At 44.7% G+C, this 25,601-nt stretch overlaps 1 protein-coding gene and 1 long non-coding RNA gene across 7 annotated transcripts in view; one reads left to right on the top strand and one right to left on the bottom strand.

Moving 5' to 3' along the window:
• Nucleotides 1-1,112: 1,112 nt before the first annotated feature.
• Nucleotides 1,113-25,430, bottom strand: LOC309614577. 3 transcript variants are annotated; one of them, XR_014236291.1, is made up of 5 exons: nt 25,318-25,430; nt 24,554-24,626; nt 9,581-19,415; nt 9,221-9,410; nt 1,113-8,447 (listed from the first exon to the last, which is right to left on the bottom strand). It is a non-coding gene; the product is annotated as an uncharacterized lncRNA (long non-coding RNA). The 3 variants fall into 3 exon arrangements; XR_014236293.1 differs by lacking the exon at nt 1,113-8,447 and having other exon boundaries at nt 8,454-9,410; XR_014236292.1 differs by lacking the exons at nt 1,113-8,447; nt 9,581-19,415 and having other exon boundaries at nt 8,454-9,410.
• LRATD2 (LRAT domain containing 2) overlaps nt 24,750-25,601 on the top strand; it is a 590,601-nt gene continuing 589,749 nt past the window's right edge. For 2 of the 4 annotated variants that reach the window (XM_082363130.1, XM_082363133.1), the window contains exon 1: nt 24,750-25,504. The gene's annotated coding sequence lies outside the window, so the exon portion shown is untranslated. Of the gene's footprint in view, nt 25,519-25,571; nt 25,596-25,601 lie in introns of those variants that run through there. The other 2 variants (XM_082363134.1, XM_082363135.1) reach the window with 2 other exon arrangements.

Genomic DNA, 25,601 nt, shown 5'->3' on the forward strand with positions numbered 1-25,601 from the left:
TGCTACCTGCAGAGAGGGCACCTCCTGACAGGGAGCATCTTGGCAAGTCGAGGCCCCATTTCCCACCCCTCCAATAACCCAGAGAACCCTTACTCTTTCAAGAACCACTGCTTTAGTGACTAGTAGCTTAAATCACATTTTCTTCATTATAGCATGGTCACATGCTACCAGAAATGGCAAAGACAAGATGATAGGAGTGCAGAAAGTGCAACAGGGTGCACGAAGTATTTGAGCATTCCTCAGAGAGGAGAAACAAAACTTGACTTTCCTTTTATACCAAAGGAAGCACAGACTTATTACCTGGGCTTGGGTGGGGACCATGTATATAACCCTCTATTACTCCAGACAGGTCCTACTTCATGTGCTCAGCCCTCAATCATTGACAACTATTTCACTTTTGACCTAGAAAAGAGAAATACTAATAATCTTAGCTAACTTTCGTTAAACACTTGATGCCAAGAACTGTGTTAGCCCTTAATGCCATTTCATTGTTTAATCAGCTGAGCCACACCGTGAACGAGTTTGTGCAGGATGTTTGACCTACACAGCCATCCCCACCCTCCTCCATTTTGCTCTCTGCCCTGGCAGGCTGGTCTATACAGATTATATTGCCTCCTCTCATGTCCTCCAGCTTCTAGTTGGGTTTGGCCAGCAGGGAGCCTTAGGAGAGCAGAATTTTGGAGAAAGGAAGGAAAGTCAAGTCAAATTGCCCGCTGCCTTCCGTAAAGTCATTTCTGGTGAACTAAGGTCATAACTTTTCTGAGACCTTTTTTAAGAACCACTTCCCCATTTTGGTTCCTGTTCCTTCTTTCTCCCCTCTTTCCTAGCGGCTTAGGAGTGGCTTAGCTCTGTGCTGTTACCCTGGGTTCCCTCATTATCTAGGGTGGTTCCCTAAACCTTTCACACCTCTATGATTTCTCCTTTTGTGAACACGTCCTGTTTGAATGATCCTTATCTGAGTGCAGTACCTATTTCCTGTTGGGATCCTGATACACAGATACTATTATTATTCTCATTTTACAGATGGGTCTAGGGGGGTAAAGCAACTTGTCCAAGACCTCATAGCTAGTCAGTGGCAGAACTGGATTTCAAAACCAAAACTGTCTAAATCCAGAGCCCATGTTCTTAACTGCTGTACTGTAGCAGTGACAAACAGTTCTGGACAAGGCAGGCCAGCTGGGAAGCCTGGGAGATGCAGCCTCAAGCAACACCTCATGGAAACCTGCAGCAGGCAGAACTACATAGTACAGGCAGTTTGAATACCTGTCAACTTCTTTATCAGGCAGGGGGCTAGCGCATGTGAACTGGGGGTGAAAGATGAACATCCTCGCTGGGTCTCCTTGTCCTGGGCAGAAAACATCTGCTGGTGCAGAGAGGCTGTGTGGAGCTGTCAGATCTCACTCACATTCAACTCTTGGCTGGAAATCACGCTCCAGGGCGCCTTTGGCCTTTCTCTAATTGTCCTGGCCAAACCGTGAGAGTCTCCCATTGGGTCAGAGTCTTATTTAAAACAGCCAACCAGACCAGGACAGGCAATGATTGATTCTTCATCCAAAAGGAAAAGCAAGGCTACTTTTGCCCCTGAGCATCTAATTCATTCACTAGACCCCAGGAGAATTCATAGCGGGAACTAACTGAGGATGTCATTTGCATCTAAGCAGGACTGCCCTCCGCATGCTGGCTTCCATCTTCCATCTCAGGAAGCTCAATGATCTTTATTTAATGCTGCAATACTGAGGCTTCCTCTGCAGAGTGAGGAATTTATCATCTCAGGCTTCAGATTAAACAGAGAGAATTTTTTAGCTAAAATAGTTACGTATACACATTTCCATAAATGGTTTTATGATAAAATAGGAAGTCTACTTCCTCTGCCTAAAGCATTAAAAAAAAAGAAAGAGTTTAAGCAAAGACTCTCAACCATGCCTTCTTCCAAGGAGTTCTGTTGTCTCTTGTCTCCATCTTGGCCCTCGCTGCCCTGAATCGTGTTTACAGGTCACCCCCTGCACCAGAAAGTGAGATCCTTGTAGGCAGATCATGTGCCTCTTTCATTTCTGTGTCCCCAGCCCAGCACAACACCTGGAACACAGCAGGCACTCAATAGATATAGTGGGATGAAGAGACACATGGATGCCCCCAGAGCACCCTGCAAGGACTGTCATCAGAGTGTATTATCCAATTATATGTTGACTCATCAGCCTCATCCACAAAGTCAGACACCATATTTCATTTAATTTTATACCTCCTATGTTTGGAGCATGATGACTGCTCAAAACATGTTTTGCAGAAAAGTTGGTAACAGAGATGTAGCAAGCAAGAAATACAGCTTCATTAACACGTGCCCTCCTGCATTCCTTGGAGATACTTGTCCAGCTCCTTGGGTTGGTGTCTATGGGCTAAATGGTTGCAATTATATGACATTCCGGAAAAGACAAAAATATGGAGTCAGTAAAAAGCTCATTGGTTTCCAGGGTTTCAGGGGAGGGATGAATAGACGGAGCACAGAGCATTTTTAGGGCTGTAAAACTATTCTATGTGATACTGTAGTGGTGGATACATGACATTATGAGTTTGGCAAAACCATAGAGTGTACAACAAGGAGTAAACTCTAAGGTAAACTATGGGCTTTAGTTAATGTATCAATATTGGTCCATCAATTGCAACAAATGTATCACACTAATGCAAGATGTTAATCACAGAGGAAGCTGAGGAGGGGGAGGAAAGGGGGTTTATGGCAACTCTGTACTTTGTTCTTAATGTTTCTGTGTATCGAAAGCTGCTCTAAAAATGTAGAGTTTGCTAATTAAAAAAATTCTGCATCTTAGATGGTCACTCAATATCTAAAATATAAGAATAGAGGGGCATTGGCTCAAGTAGGGGGTGTAGCCCCCCCCCCTCCACTTTATATCCACAAACACATCTCAGGTCTCATTTTCCTTCTCTTGGGTTCCTGAGTCATTTGAAAACTTCTCTTGTTTCCCTCCCCCACCCCGCAGCTCCCACCTCCACTCCTGGCACCATAAATGTACCCTGAGTAGCTTGAACTAGCTCCTGGCTCTGTTGCCCAACCTTGAAACCCATGGATTCCTCTTGCGTCTTCTCATGGACCTCTGCACAACTTGCCTGATTTAAACTTTTCTCATTTTGGCTTGTCCACTGCATTCAATGAGAAATCCCTGTTTGGGCCCTACCATCTCCCATAAATTCCCATTCAGGACCAGTGCGTAGGGGAGATGAGATAGCCAAGGAATGCAGGGAGAAGGGAACATTAATTCTGAACTGGCTATATGTGAAGCCAGACTGTTTTCATATTCCAAAGTCACAGCCGAGACTCCTCAGCAATCCTGCTGATAAACACACCCTAACTGCCAACAAAGAATCTAAAAGAGAACTAAATAACCCCTTGAAGCAAACCAGAGCAGGTTAAATAAAAGTGGTGACACCACAATTACTGGCCAATGTTTGCTGGGCAGAAGGGGTGCCTGTGAAACGCCGCAGGGCACCAAGACAGGGAGGAGTGGCACCAAGTAATGAAGTGCTTCCAAGCAGGAGTCGTGTCTAGAAGGTTTCTGAAATAAGCCACGGCTGCACCAGCTAAGGCTCCTGGGAAAGGGGAACAAACTCGCTCTTTGGCAGCAGGGAGGCGAGAAGCACAGCATGGCCATAGCTACCCAGCAGAGCCTCCCTCAAAGCCTTTCAGGAATCTCTACTATTTGTGGAAACTGGGTAGCATTCCCCAAAGGCCAGCATTCCTCCACTCTTCTGCACTTTCAGTGCTTGCCTCTCAACTTTCCTTCGATCCAGTTAAAAAGCAAGAGTGGGCCCTTACACTCCGCTCATGCTGGGGACCCTCAGTGACACTCAGGTGGAATGCCTCCATCAGAGACCCCTGCATGGCCGAGGTGATCCCAGTGATTTCTGTTTGCCCCAAATCCCATATATTCACAGATCCCGATGTGGAACTTTGTTAGCATGCTCTTAAATTCCTAACAGGATTGGAGGAAACAAATAGACCCTCATTGATGTGACTGATGTGCCAATTAAGGACGCAAGTCTTTCTTCTTTTGCTTTCTGTGTGCTGTTTTCCCGACACAATCTCAGAGGGAGGTGAGTGACAAGTAATGTAATCTCTATTGTATATTTGCCACAAAGAACACTCAGTTAGAAACCTTCCCATGGGGGCCAGCAGTGGATGTTAATCTGCATTTTTTCAAAGAAAATAAGGAAAATGTGTAGATTGGTTTAGTAAGGTAATGTTTTGGAAAACAATAGAAACTGATTTTTAAACTAGCTGAAGTTCTTATTAAATCCAGACTCTCCCAACCACCTAACAAAACAAATAAATCAAAAAAAAAAAAAATTCTAGAAAGAGAGCCTGTGAGGTTTTCTGTTCAATGGTCCCCAACACTGCACATCTATTTGTCTTTTCTGGCCACTATATCTCCATTATTCCAGAAGGGATCTCCATTCACTTTTAGAATGGTGTCTCTAAAATTGCTCCTTCTGCAACCTCTCTCCAAATATGAGGGTCTACTGGGAGCTGCTAATGATCGTATCCCAACTGCTTAGGCTTGGGGTGAGCATCTGACCCACAGCAGACCAATCAAAGTTCTTCCTAGCTATTTTCAGAATAGAATTAAAGAGGAAAAGACCTGTTTCCCTTTAGGTGGGAAGCTGAAGAAGTGATTCCTGGATTACAGACTTAGGGGAAGTAGTTTGTGTAAAGGAATGAAGGTGACATGCAGAGAAAGGCAAAGACATGATAAGGAGTACCCTGCAGACATTCAAGTCCTTGGTCTAGGGTATATGTGGTAGATTGTGATACAGTAATGGGCCCCAGTAAGCCATGCCTCCTTGTATACACAACCTTGCACAGTCCCATTCCGCATTGATTCAGGTCTTGACCAAGTGACTTGCTTTGGCCAGGAGGACATCAGCAAATGCAATGCAAGCACAGGCTTAAAAATCACTTATACGTTGGGACCTACCCTTTCTCTTGCAGCTTTCAGAACTCAGTCACCATGTGAAGAAGCCCAGGCTAGCCTGCTGGAGACAGATGGCCCAGCCAATAGCCAGAAACAATTGCCAGCCATAAAGAAGACCATCATAAACCATTTGGTCCCAGTCACGCCACATGTGAGACACCAGAGATCATCAGAAGAACCATCAAGCTGAGCCCAGTCCAAAACGATGACTCATAGCTCACAGATGAGCAAATGAAGTGGTGGTGATTTATTTCACCAAGTTTTCGAGGGTTTGTTTCTCAAAAATAAATAATTTGCTGCTCTCTGAAACTGTTCTACCACCACATGAAGAAGGTGAATGTAGGGCAAGAAACCATGTAGAAAGAAAATCCCAGGTGTCCCAAACATCCCAGCCATCTAGCTAAGGTCACAGCAGTAACACTGTGTCCAGGTGACACCACATGGAGCAGAGATGAGTCTCCCAGATGAGCCCAGTCCAAGTCGTCAATCCACAGATTCATCATCAAATAGATATTTGTCTGAACTTAAACTTTAAATTTAAAAAGTCACTAGGTTTTGGAGTGGTTTGTTATGAAGCAAAAGCTAACTCATACAGCCTTCTTGAAGCCACTCCACTCTTGCTTTTCTCATAAAGGCAATTTATTCCCCATTCTGCCCAATTTGCTGTGCATGATTATTAAGTGCTTTCCTAATATCCAATCACTTCTTTTCCTTTGACTACAAAATCCTCATTTTGTGTAGGGAGGCAATGTACCCAACTAACCACTCACTCTATCCATTTCTCTTGCAGCTAGATATGGTTATGGGACACAGTTGAAGCCTTAAAGAAGGATATGAACAACTGATGAGATGGACCACACCCCTTCCATTTTCCACCTTCTTTCTTACTAGAACACAGATGTGATGACTGGGGCCACAGCAGCCATTTTGAGTAAATGAGTAAAAAAAAAAATTGAGCAAATGAGTCATGAGTAAAAAAAGAAAATAAAAAAGAGATGTCAGACCTGATATTGTTGAACTTCTAAAGCAATGCCAGTGACCACCTAACTCCAGAAGTGTTATTGTACAACAAAATCAGAAACTTGGTTCCAAGACACCTGTGTAAAGTGAGCTTCTGTTACACACAACCAAATACAATTTTAAATGAGTGAAGTTAGATTTTTGTCACTTGTGACCAGAAGAGTCCTGACTAGTGATTGGGCCTTTCCTCTGGGGAGTCCTCTGGCCACGTCTGAACTCTAAACCTTAAGGTGCACTGCTCCCCCTTACTCTCTGATTTGCCTGTAGACACAAAGTCATTTCCCTTTTTCCCCTTAAAATAGATGAGATAGGTGGATAGTTCCAAAAAGTATTTTATTAAAATCCAAACAAAAACACAAAGGAAATAATTACAAGAAATATAAACAGCATGTAATTGCCCTATTCCCATGTCTGACCCTAAAATCACCAAATAAGCTTTAAGAGCCCCTATTCTAATCTCTTTACTTTATGGCAGTAGTTCTCAAAGTGGAGCCCCCAGACCAGAGTATCAGCATCCCCTGAGAACTTGTTAGAAACACAAATTCACAGGCCCTAGCCCAAACCTACTGAATCCGAACCATGGGGGTGGGGTTAGCAATAAGTGTTTTAACAAGCTCTGCAGGAGATTCTGATGTAGCCAGTGTCTGAGAGCCCCTACCTTAGCATAATTATTTGCCAGTTTCTTGTAGGTAATTAAGCCCTGTCTCCTTTTCTTCCAGGCAGTGTTGGGTAGAGCCAAAGGTTTGGAATCAAAGAGTACTTGGAGCCACATGTGACTCTGCCATATTATCAACAGCTGTGACATCTTGGGCCAGTTGATTAACCCCTAACTGCCTGGGGTCTTAATTTCTTCACAGGTAAAATGGGATATTACTTGTTAGGATTATTTAAAGATTAAATGAGATGAGACCAGCAAAACACCTACTCACTGTCCGGCTTCATGCAGTACTAAACAAAGTCAGCTAGTTCTTTTAAAGTCTGCATCTCAGTTATGCAGCCACAGGTCAGTCCAGCAAGAAATGTCTGGTGTGTACACTCATCTTATTTTCAAAAAAAAAAATACATAAGTTCCCTAAATTCAGTTCAAATCTCCCAATACTTCTAGCTACTCCCACTTCAGCTAGGTATCGAGACAAAGAGTCCAGCTTATTTCTTAACTGATTTACTGGAATTACTGACACTCATCACTCCCTGGTGGTTAATCTGGCCTTTCCTGGCTGGGGCTGGAGGAATTTCCCTCCTCTAGGGCGTTTCCATCCTCTTCACCTCCAAGGGTCTTCCATCAATCCGCTCCTCTCCATTGAACCATAAACAGCCTCCAACCGTATCATAAATACTCTCAGAATTAATCACATTCAGAAACAATCATTCACTCATAGGAACCAATTCAGAAACATCGGAGTGTAAGACAGACACGGGAACATTGTTTTTGTGTGTTTTTCTTTTAACAGTTTATTGTTTTGAATAAGGAATCCATATCCATGATTAAAAGGTTCAAGTATTATAAAAGGGAATGTAATGCAAAGTTACTCTCTTTACCAACTCTGGCACTTAGATCCCTACTCAGAGGCAATCATGCTTATAAGCTTTTTGGGTAAACTTACAGAAATAGTCTATATGTGGAAAAATCATGGGAAAAAAACATGAATATATATATTACATATCTCATCCTTTGTTTTCCATAAAATGTAATATATTATACACACTGTCTGCACCAGGAATATGGAAAGTATGACTAATAAGACTAATTAGAGACTTTAATAATCTGCAAAGTCCTACGTAGGGGAAGCCTGAGAGTCGGGGTGGTATTACCTGCAACATAAAAGAATCCTATCCTGTCTCTTGTATCTCTGGCTGCACACAGATGCTCTCTTGATGGCTGTATCCATGCGTGGGTGTGCACATGTGCATGCATGTGTGTCTGGCCTTACTCTCCACACAACTGTGGCCACACACATCTTTGGGGATCAACCTGTTTTCTATCCCACCAGGCTGTTCACTCATCAGTCTTAGACTGGACTTCTGATACCTGGGTTGAATTGCCCCTTGAAGCCCTTGTAATAGTGACTGGCTCTCTGTTAATTTTTCTCATGCCCAAGTCTGTGTGGCAACATCTCGATTTACTGGGGACTCCCACTTGACATTGCTCAAGCCTTAAAGCCCAGCGTCCCGGGCTGCTCACCTTCTTCTCCTGCACTTCTGACACCCACTGACAAGCAGCCTGTGGGATCCTAGTCCATCCCTCCCCCAGTTTTACAAATGGGAAACATGGGGCCCAGGCCTAGGCTCAGGGAAGTCCCCAAAGGAACATGGAGGACCTGGGATCGTTACTCTAGCATCAGCTTGGACAAAGTGGGGTTGGACATCTAACAGTAGTAGGTTTGAATCCTGGCTTCATTACATGAGAGCTGTGTTTTCTTGGCTCTGGACCCTCAGTTTCAATATCTGTAAAGTGGGATAATAATAATTACATATAGATTAATTAGAATTATTTTTAAAATGGCAGAACACCAAATAGTAAATATTATAGGATAATGATAATTTTGCAAAATTTAAGTTACATTCCTGTATTTCTTAAAGAGGTTCACCCTCAGAGCTCCAGCTTTCTTTCTTATTTCTGTAAACATTTTTAGCACATATAGAAAACTTACACATAAGGGATATAAAGATTATCAAGACTCTGCGTTTGTCCTCTAGAGGTGTGGTGGAGACAGCTAGCCAGTTCCTAGAGCTCAGTAAGGGCTTCCTTCCCAGGAAGTGTGATGAGAAGCTCTGGAAACTAAGAGCACTTTATCTACCTGCTGTTGACAAAATAAAGGGCAGAGGCAGGTCTAGGGTGGGTATGACTGCTGGACCAAGGCCAAGATGGGCTGAAATGGGAACACATGTTTCCTGGCATATTTCCTCAATCAGCCTCAGGGATCACACAGTTACTCGCTTCCATCCCAGCTCCTCTCCAGGATTTTCCAAATACTATAGCCCCGTGCCACTTTCATTTCTGAGCTTCCAGATGTGCAGGGACAGAAGAGTCCCCCTCCTCTGCCCCCAGGCATGTCCTTCCACCTTTCACATTTGGGCCCCAGTGAGACCTCCAGATAAAGTCTCTTAAAATAAGCCTCTGAGGATAATTTGTCAAGCACACGATTCAGCAACAGGGCAGGGAATCTCTCCTGACTTCTGCAGATAGGGGCTTACATCACAGCATGAAATTTGTTTACCCTTAACTTAGCACACAAGAACAAATTATCCCGTCAGTTATAAATCCATCAGCCCTGCTTCTGTGGGTAGGTTTCTGCGTAAATCTCCAGCAAACTCTACTTAGCTGACTGTTCACTTTGGTTTGCTGCCTTTTCCTGGCTCCGTGCTCACAAAATTGTCAGTCTCACTAGAGGACACACTGGCTTTTATCTGTAGACAGAAGAAAAGAAAGAGAGCAACCAGAGTCACTGCTGTCACAGAAACCACACCAACAAGGGCATGTGTCTTCTCTCCCAGCTGAACTGCAGTAGCTCCCTCCCCTCCTCTCCACCAAGCCCTGGTAAGAAAAGTTCTTAACAGACTGGGAAACCAGAACTTACCAGCTTCCAGGTCCTGCTGTAGACTCACCCTGTTCAGGATGGTTAGTACCAATAGATGATCATGAGTGGGGTGAGGAACCTGTCCAAGGGGCTTAAATAGCATCACTAGTCCCAAAGCCAAATGACCAGGATCAGGAAGGGGAAGGGGAAACTTTTCATACAGCTGACTGCTAATTAAACATCAAACATTAAAGTAAATATCCTTGGCCTGGTTGCTCATGTCTCAAGGACAACAGTATGGCCTAAGAAAATGTTTTTTAAAAATCGTTAGCAATAACAACAATAGCTATGGCATCCTTACCTTACAGAGTGCTAAGCTCCACTGAGCGCTCTCTCACTTGCCCTTAACCCTCCAGGAGCATTACCTTGCAGGGATCACGATAGCCCAGAAGAGGAGTGTACTGTTAAAACTAGGGAACTGAAGCACAGGGTTAAGTGATTTGCTCAAGGGCACACAGATGTAAGAGATAGAGCTTGATTAGGTGGTCTGACTTCAGAGCCTTTGTTCTAAATCAGTGCTTCCCAAGCCTTAACGCTCACTAGAATCACCTGGTGATCTTGTTAAACGGCAGATCCTGGTTCAGCCAATCAGGGGCGGAGTCTGAGATCCTGCATTTCCAGCAAGCTCAGCTCCCGCGTGAGGCCCGTACTGCCTGGTGGTAACCACCCTTGGAGAAGCAAGCGTTGCCCTGATCCAGCCCTGCAGAGTGAGACATGAGTACCTCTGCTGATCCACCGACTGTTTGTTACCTGCCGCAGCGGAAGAACGGAAATTGGGGGTGAGCTGCTAGAAATTTTATAACTATTTGGCAGTTATTTTATGTCTGCTAAATGTAATAATAACTTAAAAATTGGGCTTCTATGTCATTTTATTATATTCTTACTTCATTCTTCTAATAATTTATATCTATGTTATTTTACAAAGGTATCAGCTCACAAAAAGTTGGAAGTTATAAACAAAACAAACAAACAAAACAAACAGCCTGGCCCTTTTTTGCAGATAATTTGAAAATCACTTCTCTAAACTACTACACTGTCCTGGCTCCCTAACCGATGGGGTGTGTAGGACCAGGGTACGTGTGTGTCTGTGTGTCTGTGGGTGTGGGTGAGGGTATCTGTGTACATCTGTCTGTCCCCCCCTCAATTCTCATTTCACGTAGGTTCCATTTCCTTATGGTTTTAGGGGCATTCCTGCCTATCTAGCCTCATATGCAGATGGAGACTACCATCCATAAAACTCCGCAAGTAATGTGGATTCTAGTTCATCCCTTCCTAGCTTTGGAATCTCGGCCAAATCATTCAACCTCTCTGAGGCTGATCTGTGAGGTAAAACCCACCCACTGTGTGGCAGGGCTGCAATGATATAGAGCACACAGAGTGCTTAGCACAACACCTGGAACCATCCCTAGCAATCAAAGAGCAGATACAATTATTATTGGGGGGAAAAACCCAACAGCAAGAAATAAATTCATATCAGACATTCATCGACTTAGCAGAATTTTTGAGAAAATGCCCTGATACTCTGCTAAGTATGGGGTAAGCAAGATGCTGTACTTCTCTCAACAAAATTAAATTAAAATTTCTTCTTCAACTTAAACAGTTAGAGCCCCATTTCTCACAAAAGTCGACAACTACAGTGAAATTTTAATCCTAACCCTTAGGCAGAATAGTGCCCCAAGGCGCTGCAAGATGTCTGAGCATCAAGCAAAAATGTGATTATTTTCATTCTGCTCCAGAAATTTAGGCAGGTGAGTGAACTAACACAGTTTAAAAAGATTTTCAATAACAAGCCCTTAAGGCAGGTTTTATTTAACCTTCAGTTAAGCAGGAATCCATTTAACTAGAGATGGTCAAGGTGGGAGGGTTCCTGGTTAATGGCTTTAGATTCTGCCTGTAAATTATTTACATAATGACTCAGGAGGCAAAAGCCCCTGGGGCTTGAGGATAAGGAAGGAAAAGGGCTGAGGACTGTATTGGTAAGAGTTGATCTAGTCCCTGACAATGGGACAGGAATTTGTAAATCGCTAGGTGAGGGAAAATTGCCCTGGTGGGAAACAGAATCTTTGTGACCTTGCCAAAATGGCAAACTTCATGCCCAGGTTACTGTTGTGTTTAAGTGTCTGCAGGGATGTAGTGATTTGGTACAGCACACTGAAATCCAATTTATTTATCTTAGTTGGCACTTCCCCAAAGCTCTAATGACTCAGACCCTCCCACAGTAATACATTCGTCAAATTAGTCAGAGTCCCCAGGTTGTTTCTTTTTCCTTCTCCCTGGGCCATCCTTACATGGAAAGTTCAGGTTCCTTTTCCCAGTGGGGACATCTTCCATCAGTCTGTTTCTGCAATCAGTATGGGCATGCTAAATTCTAAGAAACCTGTTTGAAACCCTTGGACTAACTGCTATGGGTGAAGCATGCCCCACTTAAAGGAGGAGGAAGAGGAAAAGGAAACAGTTAATGGCTGCATTTTGCCTCACCAAGAAGCTCTGTCCTATTGTTTGTGACATCGATGGGACACACAGTGGTCGGAGTGCAAAGGAGCCATGTCCAGTGGGGCTTCGATTCAGACCTGCCTGGGTCCACATCCAGTTGGTGGGATGACTGGCCAGCTCTGTGATAGGAACAAGTCACTTCTGACATTTCACCTTCCCCAGCTCTAAAATGGGTATTAGGATAATAATAGTATGTGCCCTGTGAAGTTGTGAGGAGTGTTAACCAGGTGATGATTACAAGTAGTTAGCACAGTACCAGGCACAGAATAAATCCTCCTGCCATCTCAGAGATAGGACCTCATCTTTTTGCTGGTTTGTAGTGAAGAGTAGCAGAATATGCTACCCCAAAATAGGCCACTTTGGTACAACGATTATTTTGAATTGAAGGCAATTGAGAAGAAGATACAAGAAAAGCTCTCCGCCTTCCCCCTAGTTACCTAAAAACAGAACATAAATTTCCCTTGTTAAGGTGTCCCCTTCCCCACTTTTTTTTTTTTTTTTTTTTTGGCTTGTGGGATCTTAGTTCCCAGACTAGGGACTGAACCCCAGGCCCTGGCAGTGAAAGCACCGAGTCCTAACCACTGGACCACTAAGGAATTCCCTCTCCTTCCCCACTTCTGTACCAGGAGGGGGATAACAACCTTATCATTGGAGACAAGATGGCACCCAGAAAGGGTCAACATGAACAAACCTTACTAACTAGCTTTTATCCCCCTTTAGTTTCCCCACATATTTGCATTCTCACAATTTTCTGCCTCTAGAAGCTCAAAGTCCTTTTCCTTTGTCTTGTCACTTCTCTACAAAATTATCGTTCTTGGCTAAGATGCTATACAAGCCCAAGTTCTAATATCCCTTTATCTACTTATCACAAGAGTGCTCCCATGTGTACATGATACACACATTAATAAACTTCTATTTGTTTTTCTCTTGTTAATCTGTCTTTTGTCAGTCTGATTTGAGGGCCCCAGCCAAGGAACCTAAGATACATAGAGCAAAAACTTTTTTTCCTCCCCTACAATAGGTATGTGCAGAGTGGTTATAGCCTCTCCGATTTGCAAAAGCTAGGTCAACATAGCTTCTGTAGTTATATTGTTGGCTCAGTCTCTAAATAAATATCCCTTGTCTGACATTCCCAACTGCTTTTAAGACTCTTAAGGCAAAGGCCCTATTCTACGCACTCATTAATCCAACTACTTCAAAAATGTTTACTGATCATCTACTAAGTTGTTCAGGAGGTGCTAGTTGGGGTGATGGGTCTGTGAGCTCCCAGAGGGCAAAGATCAGGTTTCAGTCCCTTTGTTCAGCAAGTAGGAAGGGTGGGTGACATAACGTAGGTGTTCAGTGAGGATTCCTGGAACTCAACTGCCAGGCACAGCAGCTGACTGCCAGGTGCACTGGTGCACATTCAGCTCCAGCCACAGGGCCCAGGGCAGCGCTAGACCGAAGCTAAGTCCTCACCATGCAAAGACAGAACTCCATCCCACTCTTTACTCCACTGCAGTCAGATGACTCATTCAATCAACTGGAAGTCAACCCCTCATGCAATGAACTTTAGCAAACTTTGTTTCTCCTTACTAGGCATAACAGGCCCTTACTGCTTTCCTCTTCTTGTGTTTTGTTTTTTGTTTTTTCATTTCTCTTCCTTGACCCACTTTACTCCATCAAGCTTCCTCCTGGTTCCACTTAACACCTTAGCTTTGCAAACCTGAGCACATACCTGAAACTCAAAAATCCCTTTTTGAAGAGCTGTTTCTCTTGACACATACAGAATGAGAAATATCAGGCTAATCCAAAGAAGCATTTATTTACTCAGTGCATATTTGTTAAGCATCTACTGTGTGTAGGATATGACACTGGACACTGAGGGTGTGACAGTGACATGTCAAAGTCTGGACTCCTGAAGAGACAGGCAGGCAATGACGAGCAAATAAGCAAATACCATCACTACTGTAATAGGCATTTGTAGGAAACAAGCAGGGGCTGAGGAAGAGTGAGGTGGGTAACAGGCTAGTTAACAAAGCTCGCTCTCTATAAAGACTTGACTTAATTGGAAGCAGAAAGAATGCGAGGAATTTAGCTTTGTGAAGAGTGAGATGAACATAAACCAAGGACTGGTAATGGCCGAGGCATACAGGGTGATTGGGAAACTGGCAGATAAGCCCAGAAGGATGGTGAAGAGTCAGACTTATGAACACATGCAAAGGCGATGGCTTCATCACCCACAGACGGGACCAAGAGGAGTGTGGAATATGAAGACAGAGGAACTCAGCCATATGGGTTACTGCCTGGGCAAGATGGGTAGCAGGAGGTTACCCCTACTCCATGGCACTGTCCTGTATATGAATCTTGGCTCTGCAGATCACTAGTGGTGTTGTCATGGGCAAGATCCTTAAATTTACTATTCCTCTGCTTTCTCGTCTGTAAAATGAGGATAATGATAATAATGCCTACCTCACAGGTAAGGATTAGAGGAGTGAATACATATAAGGCTCTTAGGGTGGTGCTGGATACAGTAAGCATTCAATAAATATTAGCTGCTACTATCTTGTTTCTTTGTTTAGTACCACCTTTATGAATTCTCTATCATCTGAGGTGAGATCCTCAAGATCGAAAGTTCAGAAACCCAACTCTGCCAACCCACTGAAAATGGAGAGACTCAGCCCACAGAGTCAGACACATAAAACCAGCCCCCTCAGCTTACTGAATGGCGAAAAGAACTGTAATTACTAGGTCAATGTGTCATCTTTATAAGCAGGTCTATAGGGGCAGCAGAAAGCCTCTTAGAAGGTTGCTCGCTTGGCAGGGAGTAAAAGGGAGTAGAAGATGCTCAGTAATGCTAGGGGTGGAGTTCTGGCTCTGTGACAGCCAGCCTCGTCCACCTCCATCAGACTGGGAATTCCTTCTTCACAGACCCCACTCTCAATTTTGTGCAGGGGGTTATCTGCTTTATCAGGAGTTGCTTAAAACACATCCCCCTGGAGCCTACTTTAGCCCATTTGCTTTCTCTGGAGATTTACTGTCCTCCAGAGACAGGCATTCATCTTTAGGTACTGTCTCGGGCAGCTTGGGCTACCATAACTAAATACCACAAACTGGTGGCTTAAACAACAGAAATTTATTTTCCTACAGTTCTAGAGCCTAGGATTCCAAGATCAGGGTGCTGGTTATGTCAGGTTCTGGTAAGCCCTTCTTCCTGGCTTGTAGATGGCCACCTTCTCACTGTGTCCCCACAAGTCAGAGAAAGGAAGATCTGGTATCTGTTCCTCTTCTTATAAGGGCACTAATCCCACCACAGAGGCTTCATCCTCATGACCTCATTCTAATCCCAGTTATGTCCCAAAGGCCCTACCTCCAAATACCATCACATTTGGGGTTAGGGCTTTTACATATAAATTTGGGGGGGACACAAGCAGTATATAACAGGTATATTAATGCTTTTGAGACTTGTTGATGCATTCTGCATATCTTTGCTCTTATCCTCATAGGAAAGACAAATTCATCTCACTCTTGCCCTCAAGGGTCCAAGAGGTAATATACTTGAAGACAGAGACATAAGGTGTCATGGAAACAGCTAGAAGAGCCAAATGCAAGCCACACATGTAATTTAAATTTGTATAGTGGCCGCATTAAAAAAAGTAAAAAGAAACAGGAGATATTAATTTTAATAATATATTTTGTTTAGCCCAATAGATTTAAGATGTTATAATTTCAACATGTAATCAGTATGGAAACATTAGCAAGATCTTTTACCTTTTTTGTACTCATTCTTGGAAATCGATGTACATCTTACATTTATGACACATTTCAGTTCAGATGCTTAATAGCCACATGTGAGTACTGGCTACCATGTTGGACAGTACAGAGATACAATTTCATGGTGAACTTAGCTGTGTTACCTGGGCCCAACTTCTTAAGCCCCCTGAAACTCAACTGCTTAGTACAGTACCTGGTGTACCCTAAGCATTTAGTACATTTTAGAATTCATTTTCTCATCTGTAAATTGACAATATTCCCGCACCATTAAAGCTGTTGTGAGGATGACTAGAGATGACCCATAAAAAGCCTTTTCACTTATTCGTTTAACTACAATGTATTGAGCCTAGCACTGTTCTAGGAGGTCGGGAGAACCCAATAAACAAGACAAGGATCCCTGATTTCATAGCGTGTATCGTCTAACAGGGAGAGATAATAAACAAAAATAAATTAATAAAGTATATAGAATACTAAAAGGTGATAAGTGAGTTGAATAAGTGATAGAGAAATAGAGCAGGAAAGAGGATAAAGGGTATTGTGGATGACAAATGTCGCCTGCCATATCAGTAAACAAAGGGTGTTTCAGCCATCAAGCCATCAGCCACTGCAGTCACCCTGACTCTGCACCCTGAGGGGATTCGGGATGGAAAAAAAAGAAAAAAGATACTAGCCCTGGATAGTTAAGGTGCACATCAAAGGAATGGTTTCAATGAGCCCAGACTCTTGCATCTTCTCATAAATAGGAAAATGCTAAATTCATTAATTTGAGATGTCTGGTTTTTCTTTAATTAACAGTAATCTTTTGATGGTCTGACTACCTGGTTTTTGTTGCAAAAGCTCCTTTCTGTCTTGGCTCTTCCTTTACCATTTTTGTAGCCGTCCCTCAGAGATGGCTGAGCAGCTGCCTCCCAGACTTAAGTTCTCAGCAAGCCTGAGGAATAAAACATAATTCTCAACTTTTAGGTTGTGCATTTTTCTTTTTCAGTTGACAGTATGTATGGGAGGACATTTGAAATTTTAAATAGGGCTGTTGGGGAAAGCTCACCAAGAAGCTAACATCTGAGTCAAGACTAAAGAGCACACCATGAAGATACCTGGGGGAAAAGCGTTCCAGGCAGAAGGAACAGCAAATGTTGAGGACATGGGGGAGAAGCATGCCAACCACGGGGGAGGAAGAGCAAGGGGACAGTGCATCTGGAGGTGTGAGCGATGGGGCATCAGACGGGTAATGAAGGAGGCAGGCAGGGCTGTGGGGCTATTTTAGGGACTGATACCGAGCAGGACCCTGTGGGGCTCCTGGGCACAAAGCCTTTGTGTGTCCCCCATTTCTTTGATGACAGGAAACAGGCTTTATTCAGCCTCCATGACCCTCCCTGAGTTCCAATGGGCAGGTTCAAGTAGTTGTTAATTAGGGAAAGGAGGGGATGCAGAGACAGGGGAGGAACAAACAGTCAAGAGAAACCATAGTGCAGCCTTGGGACGAGGTCCTGGTTCCCCATCAAGGGATACACACAACAACATCTTTGAGCTGTTTTGCAGATACTGAAACCCCCACCAAGTGGGAGAAGTTAACAGTTAATGGTTAAGGACAGTCTGCTGCCCACAAGCACAGAGACCCCAGACTGGTTGGAACCAGAAGGCTGATGATGCCGACTCTTGCTTACCTCACCACCAAACCATCAGGAGAATGTCCACCAGCTGATCACACCCTCTTTGAACCATTCCTATAAAACTCCTCACTACCCTCTCTGGGTTGGGACACACAGTTTCGAGGGCATTAGTCTGCTGTGACCCCCTTTGCCTGACAAAGCAATGAAGCTAATTCTTCTCTACTTCACCCAAAACTCTGTCTCCGAGATTTAATTTGGTGTCGGGGTAAGAGCCCGGATTTGACTTCAGGACTTTGGCTTTTCTCCACGGGAGACAGGGAGCCATAAGAGAGTTTTGAGCAGACCTGGCTAGGCTCGCTATCTCACAGGATTGCTGGGGGCTGCTGTGTTGTGAATAGACTATAGGGAGGTGAGTCCTTCATCAGGATCCCTTGGCCCCAGGCCTAGAAGTGGTTTGGGGAAAGCAGGCAGAAATTGACCAACCAGATTTAGTGAGCCCAATGCCCCAGTTACTGGGTGGGTGGTCCCCCTAATCTGTCCTGCAGAAAGCTGCGCTGAACAAACACTGTCTTCCTCTCTCTTGTCGGAGCTCTTCTTCCCTGGAAGCATGAAGAATGGCCAAGGAAAGAAAAGGACACTGGGTTTGCTCTGCCGAAGCTTCTCTTGTTATTGACAGCCTTGTCTCTTCTCTGAATAGTTCATCCTCCCCTTCTTGCACAAGAAGTGCAAAATAAGATTCTTAGAATTTAGATTTTTTTTTGAAATCCCTACATTTGGATTTGCAGATATGCCAATATTTGGATTTGTAGAGCTGTAATTTAAGCTAGTCTCTCCCCTGGAACCACCTGGTGAAATGCATCTTTCATGAGGCTTCTGCAGGAGCCCAGCTACAAGCTCAGACTCCTGGGCACAAATCAAACTCCGGTTCAACATCAACAATATAATGTCAGGGGCCTCCTAAAACAGCCAGCTTCCAGGAGGCACAAGCCTCGGTGTTTTCCAACTGGTGAGCCCTCTTCCAGGAAAGGGTTAAAAGCTTCCTCACAATTTAGGCACAGGATTAATGCATGGAGAGCTGAAGGTCTGGGGTGGGTGACAGCCCCAGACCACTTCTCAGGGCATCTCCTCCACATCCCAAACCACAGGGCAGCCTAGCTCTTGCCCAGCCTGCTTGAGAGAGCCTGTTCTGGGGATCTGAGGGGAAAAGGAAATAAAATGCAGAAGCCAAGGAAAAGGATGACACTCGGCAGCCTCTGTGCTCCCTTCCTTAATCTGAAGATGGAGGAATCATTCAGCCAAAGTGCAAAACTGTTTCTGCAGGTTTTAAAGCCCAAGACAGGCTGGGAGGGTGAAGAGAGAGGGAGCAGCTGCAGGCTAGTCCTCTCAAAGGAGAGACAGGCCCAGCCCTCACCTCCTGGAAAGAATCCAAGTAAAAAAGAAAAAAAAAAAGGAATGAATGCCAAAAGCATGTAATATTTATTGTCTCTTTTACTGGATAACCCAGTTTGCGTAGCTGCTGCTGTATGCATAACCTCGCCTGGAGATGGCGACCTTTTATGAGAGTGAGGTCTGGACTAGAACACCTGACTCTCCTTTCTCCCCTCCCCCTTCCCTGCTCCACCCCCAGCAATATCCCCAATCCGCTCAGGGGCAGAAAAAGCAATGACCAGGATAGGGAGCCACCAAGGTAGGGCAGCCAAGTGTCCCAGTTTGCCTAGGACGTGGGACTTTCAGTGTGAAACCAGGATCATCCTGGGCACACTGTGACAAGTTGGTCACTCTACATCCAGAAGACAAAGCAGCCCCCTGGTCCTCAGACTGGCCAGTGTCTGGATGAACAACGCACATGCTGGTACTCCTGAGGCAGCTTGACATGGCGTGAAAAGTATGGACTTGGAGCCAGCCAGATTTGGATTTGAATCCAGCTTCTCCCACTTATAATCCATAAGATTCATACTCCTGAGCCTTTGTATTCTTATCTGGGAAATGTAAAGAAACAGGATTGGTATGGAGATTTAGTAAGCTGATGCCCGTAACAAATGGTTATTCTTTGGCTCCGCATATTAAAATCATCATCTGGCTCTAACACGGCCCTAACCTAGGGTTTGGTAAGTGTAAATAACACGTGGCATCTACACAGTCTTTAGGATTTTCGAGGTGCTTCCACATACACTGTCTCATATGACGATTCCCAAGTGAGGCAGATAGGATCATGAGCCCCACTTTAGAGTTTGGAAAAGGAGGCCCAGGGCAAGTAAGGGACGGCTCCAAGGTCATGAACCTGGCAAACAAGACGCCAACCCAGGTCATGTGTTTTCATTCTGCTACCACTCACTTTCTATGTCTCAACAGAACTCCAGCTGTGGGTAACAGGCACGGGGAAGTCTGGAAGTTTCCCAACACAAGGAAGTTGTGGAGGAACCTGTTTTCCAGCAAACTCACTCAGCTATCTGCCGTTGCCGTGAGCCTGGGGCCCGGCCCTGGGAACAGGCAGAGTTCCAGACTGCTTAAGCAGATAATTCTGCCCTCCTGCTCCTGTTTTGTACATTCTTGGGTCGAGCCATTTAAACCGAGATCTCCACTACACCTGCAGAGTCCGGAGCCAATGCCTTGTCAGGTAGAAACATCTATTCTCAATTATTCCCCTCTGCTCTGGACAGGAATACTGTGAGAGTAATTAACTGGCATTCAACACAACTTGTTTTTATTGAGTGCCTCCTCCAAGGAGGTGTGTGGAATGTGACACCTGGGTCACTGCTGGGGGAGGACGAAGCTACAGTATGGCTGAGAATTCAAATCTAACGTTTGAATTGAATCTAATGGCTGCTCTCAGGGAAGGTGCGTTGGTGGCTTTATCCTTTGTTCATGAGGCTCCATCTGTAGGGAAGGCCTTTCCTCCCTATGGCCTGGTCATTTATAGGACCTGCTTCCTCTCTCATCCCTTTACAGTCCATTTCCCATAGGGCAGCCAGAGTGACAACCCTAAACCCCCAAAGCTTTCCCATGGCTCTAACTGCACCGCCTTATCACATACCTTCTCACTGACTGTGCTCTAGTCGCAACCTTTTATCCCCCCTTTTTCCTAAACACTCCAATTCCTTCTCACCTCAGGCCTTTGCTCTTGGTGTTCCCTGTGGAGGGAATGCCAAGGCCACCTCCTTCTCATCCTTCAAGTCTCAGCCCAAGTTTCACTTCTTTAGGAGCCCATCTCTGACCATTTTATCCAAAGTAGGCCACCTCACCCCTGCCACCCTCTGTAGCCACAGTTATTCAACCCCATTACCCTAGTCTATTTCTTTATGGCCCTTATCACTCTCAGAAAGGAATATACAGTTACTTAAACTTGTCAATTGTCTCCTCCTGTCAACACATAAAAGCCATTAAGAGAAAGGACTTTGTCTACTGAGTCTGTGGCTTTTTATCTCTGGAGCCCAGTAAAGCCAGACACTCAAATATTTGTTAAATATTGAAGAATGTATTTGTCTCTATTTAAAACAAAGTGGTTATGAGCACAGGCCTTGAAGTCAAGCAGACCTGTGAGATCTCACCAGCTGGAAGAAGTCACTTAGCCTCTCTAAACTGAATTGTCTTTTATAACAGAATTAGGAGCTCACTCAATGGTAGATGTCATTGTTAATTTTAGGGTTGTGTCACCCTAGTCCAAGCCCCTGATGGCAGGCACTTTAACATTCACCTTTGTATCTACATGTCTTGAAACTTCCCCTCAGCATCCTCTACTTTCCCTTCCTGTAGGACATGTCACACTGTCTTAAGGAGTCTATATATTTCATGGGGACATGAATACCTACAAAACCTAACATAGTGCCTGTTGTACTTGTAGAATAAATGTGTGGTGTTTAAGACTAACAGGTACCTAGTAGGTCTTCAAGAAATATATTTTGAATCAAGTTCTCTTTACTATTATTTTTTTATTGGAGTGTAATTGTTTTACAATGTTGTGTTAGTTTCTGCTGCACAACGAAGTGAATCAGCTATACGTATACATATATGCCCTCCCTCTTGGACCTCCCTCGCATACCCCCCATCCCGCCCATCTAGGTCATCACAGAACACCGAACTGAGCTCCCTGTGCTATACCGCAGGTTCCCACTAGCTATCTATTTTACACATGGTAGTGTATTTATGTCAAACCTAATCTTGCAATTCATCCCACCCTCCCCTCCCCCCCCACCCAGGAGTTCACACATCTGTTCTCTACATCTGCATCTCTATTCCTGCCCTGGAAATAGGTTCCTCTATACTATTTTTCTAGATTCCACATATATGTGTTAATATACAATATTTGTTTTTCTTTTTTTTCCCCCATCTTTACTGGAGTATAATTGCTTCACAATGTTGTGTTAGTTTCTGCTGTACAACAAAGTGAATCAGCTATATATATACATATATCCCCATATCCCCTCCCTCTTGAGCCTCCCTCCCACCCTCCCTATCCCATCCCTCTAGGTGGTCACAAAACATCCAACTGATCTCCCTGTGCTATGCAGCAGCTTCCCACTAGCCATCCATTTTACATTTGGTAGTGTATACTCTCTCACTTCATCTCAGCTTCCCTTTCCCCCGCTGTGTCCTCAAGTCCGTTCTCTACATCTGTGTCTTTATTTTTGCCCTACCACTAGGTTCATCAGTACTGCTTTTTAAGATTCCATATGTATGTGTTAGCATACGGTATTTGTTTTTCTCTTTCTGACTTACTTCACTCTGTATGACAGACTCTAGGTCCATCCACATCTCTACAAATGACCCAATTTCGTTCCTTTTTATGGCTGAGTAATATTCCATTGTATATATGTACCACCATGAGGTATCACCTCACACTGGTCAGAATGGCCATCATCAAAAAAAAATCTACAAACAATAAATGCTGGAGAGGGTGTGGAGAGAAGGGAACCCTCTTGCACTGTTGGTGGGAATGTAAATTGATACAACCACTTTGGAGAACAGTATGGAGGTTCCTTAAAAAACTAAAAACAGAACTACCATATGACCCAGCAATCCCACTACTGGGCATATACCCTGAGAAAACAGTAATTTAAAAAGACACACGCACCCCACTGTTCATTGCAGCACTATTTACGATAGCCAGGTCATGGAAACAACCGAAATGTCCATTGACAGATGAATGGATAAAGAAGTTGTGAATCAAGCTCTCTTTAGAAGACATTTTAAATATATGAATTAAAGAATAATACCAGATGCTATGTGATCAAGTGCTGACTTACATATAATCAAGTGATACAATGTATAATGTAGAAATTTGATGGCAGAGGTGGCCAACACAGAGGCTCCCAGGGCCAGTCAAGGAACTAGTAGGTGAGGTGGGTAGGACAGGGACTGGGGCCAACTGGAGGCTACATCTCATCTCCAAGGCAACCACTGCTCAGCTCTAGCTTTTTGTTGCCATCCTGGAATGTGGGCCCAATGGTCTCATACATTAGCACTTTCAAGTGAATCTGAAAATCTGAGTTTTTATGTGAGATTTCCCAAGTCTCCAAATTATTGACAGTTAATTTAAATTTATTAAACAAGCATTTGAGATGAGCAAAGCATGTTTGGGAGCCATTCTGTAACCTATGACCAAGAGCCCTGGGGGATCAGATGGAGGCTGGGCCCTAAACAGGCATTCATGGAAGAAGTTACACAGGAGACAGGCTATTGATATGTCCAAGAATTCCCCTAAAGCGTCCATCAAGCATTTATCGAGCACTTACTGAGTGCCAGGCATTGGGATATAAAAGACTCAGAGCCTGTTCCCTCTGAGACTTTATAGTTGGTGAGTTCAAGAACTGTTGTTGAGCCACAACCGTGTATCTGAACAGAGCTCATCAAGGCAATAGGGTAGACACCTGGACAACAAGGTGTTGTTTCCTTACTCATTAGATCTGTGCCTCAGAGTGCTGGCAGCAAACTGTCATACTACTGTGTCCTTCTGTGGATTCCCCCCATCACCAGGCAAACTAGCCAGTACCACCTAGGGGCAAAGTGACCTACCACAGCTGATGGTAGCAGACGTTCCCCAGTCTAACAGACATGGGATGACTTGCCATTGCCTCTCTCAGTCTAAACCCCCTCCCTCCCTGTAAAATGGGCATCTACATGAGCTCACATGCTAGTGGCAAATACTAGTCAAGTAAAACAGCAGCTTCCAGAGCACGTGTTATCAAAAAGTCCAGGGAGGAGACTCATCTGGTCACACATGCCTGAGGCTGGTTGGAAAATACTTAATCTATACAGCAGACATACAGAAGTCTCTTTTTGGTCTAACTTATACTGTGATCTTAGACTTGCTGAAGGACTAACTTCCATCACAGCCCTGCCAATATTGATTGTTGGGGCTCAAAAGTATGTAAGTAGATTAATTTCTTTCTTTTTTTTCCCCTCAAACTAAAAAGGATCACAGTGGTGTTAGTATATTCCTGTTTCCACTGGTCGGTATACACACTGAATAATAGTGTTACCTGGAAAAACTGAGTCAAAAGAAACAGTGATGGAAAACAGGGTAGAGGAGGTCTTGAGTTGCATTCTTAATTCCACCAAGAATTACTTTGGGTGTTCCAGTGAAAGTCTAAGCTTGTTTATTGTCATCCCTCCACCCCGACTCCAATCCATTTTTTAAAAAATAAAAAAATAAAAATAAGAAAAACCACTTTGGTAGCTTCCATCTTAGGTACAAGAAACAAAACCAACATAGAGGGGAGAGGGAGGAACTGTCCTCTTGTAGTGGAGGTTAATAGGCAATACTATTCTCCTGTCACTTCCTTCTGTAAGTCAGCAGGAAGGAAATATATCCACCGAGGGCCTCTGCTAATATGTTCTTAAAGCCAATTAGGCAATTCCTACATCCTCTACCCCCAAAATAAACAAGCAGAGCTGAATGCTTTCTTTCACTATCTCATGTATGAACTGGTAACTCTCAAAACAACACTGGAGGTTATAAAATCAACTTTGTACTAACTTCGAGGGATATTATTAAGAGCCCGGGTCTTGGAACCAAGTCAGTAACTAAGTCTTCATTCTGTTTTATACTGTTTCCTTTCTGTGAAAATTTTTTTTCTTTTTCTATCTTAAAGTTTCACAGGGCTTATTCTGGTAATACCTCTAAACGGAAGCACTTCTCCAGCTGTCCTAGTGCAAAATTCTCTTCTGTGACCTTTGGCAAGAAATCGGTTCTAGGAAAGAAAAGAAAGAAGCAAAAGTTTGTTTGCTTTCTAATGACTGTTCCTCCCTCTCCAGGTACTCTGGGGATGAAGACACGAAGGGGAAACGGAACAAACACCAAACTCTTAATCCCTCTCTCCTTTCTACACTGGCAGGTGGCGTTTGCTTTCCAACTCCATTTTAAAGCTCACAGCTCCGAAAGATACGACCTGAGCAAGCAGCGAGGACTCCACAACAAGGTCTCGCTCTAAGAAGGTAAGCAGGGATCCTACTGGTTAGGCGCGAAGACCGCCAATCCAGTCGGCGCGTCGGTTATTTACCGGCGGGATTTAAACCCGCTCCGGGGCGGGGGCGTGGCCTGGGCGGAGCCCCGTGGCCCGTGTGGGCGGGGCGGAGGCGGGGATGCCTGAGGCTCAGCGCCGTGCAGGAAAGACCCGGGCTCCGGGAGCGAGCGGCTGTGTCTTTAAATGCCAGGGGCTGCTCTCCCGCCTTGGGAGCCCGGAGCCGGATCTACAATCCCGTCTCTCCCGCTCCGGCGCTTGTTGCTCGCCCGGCCCGTGCGGGAGCTGCCGCCGCGGGGCACCAGGGCTGCTTCCTTCTCCTCCTTCTGGAGAGCCCCACCTCCCCCAAGAACAGGTTGAAGGGGAAAAGCGGCCTCAGGTGGAGGGAAGGGGTGCTGTGTGAAGAGGCGCCGCTCCCCACCTTCAAGTCTTGAGGCGCTGCGTAGCCGCGGTGGCAAGACATGCGCTGCTCCCCCCTGCCCAGCCTCGCAGCCGCTGGCGCCCGGAGAGGAGAGACTGCGGAGCCCACACCTGCAAACTCGCCCTAGAAGTCTCAGGGTGCGGCGGGGGGCCCCTCCCAATTCCCCACGGCCTCCACCTCTAGGCGGGTGAGTTTGCGCAGGTAACCGGAGCTAGAGGGCGGGCGCGCGGGGGGAGGGGCGGGCAAGACGGGAGGAGAAAGCGCCGCAGGTGAGCCAGGTAGGG

Source organism: Balaenoptera borealis, assembly GCF_965194805.1.
Source record: "Balaenoptera borealis genome assembly, chromosome: 17".
In the NCBI taxonomy this organism is placed as follows: domain Eukaryota; kingdom Metazoa; phylum Chordata; class Mammalia; order Artiodactyla; family Balaenopteridae; genus Balaenoptera; species Balaenoptera borealis.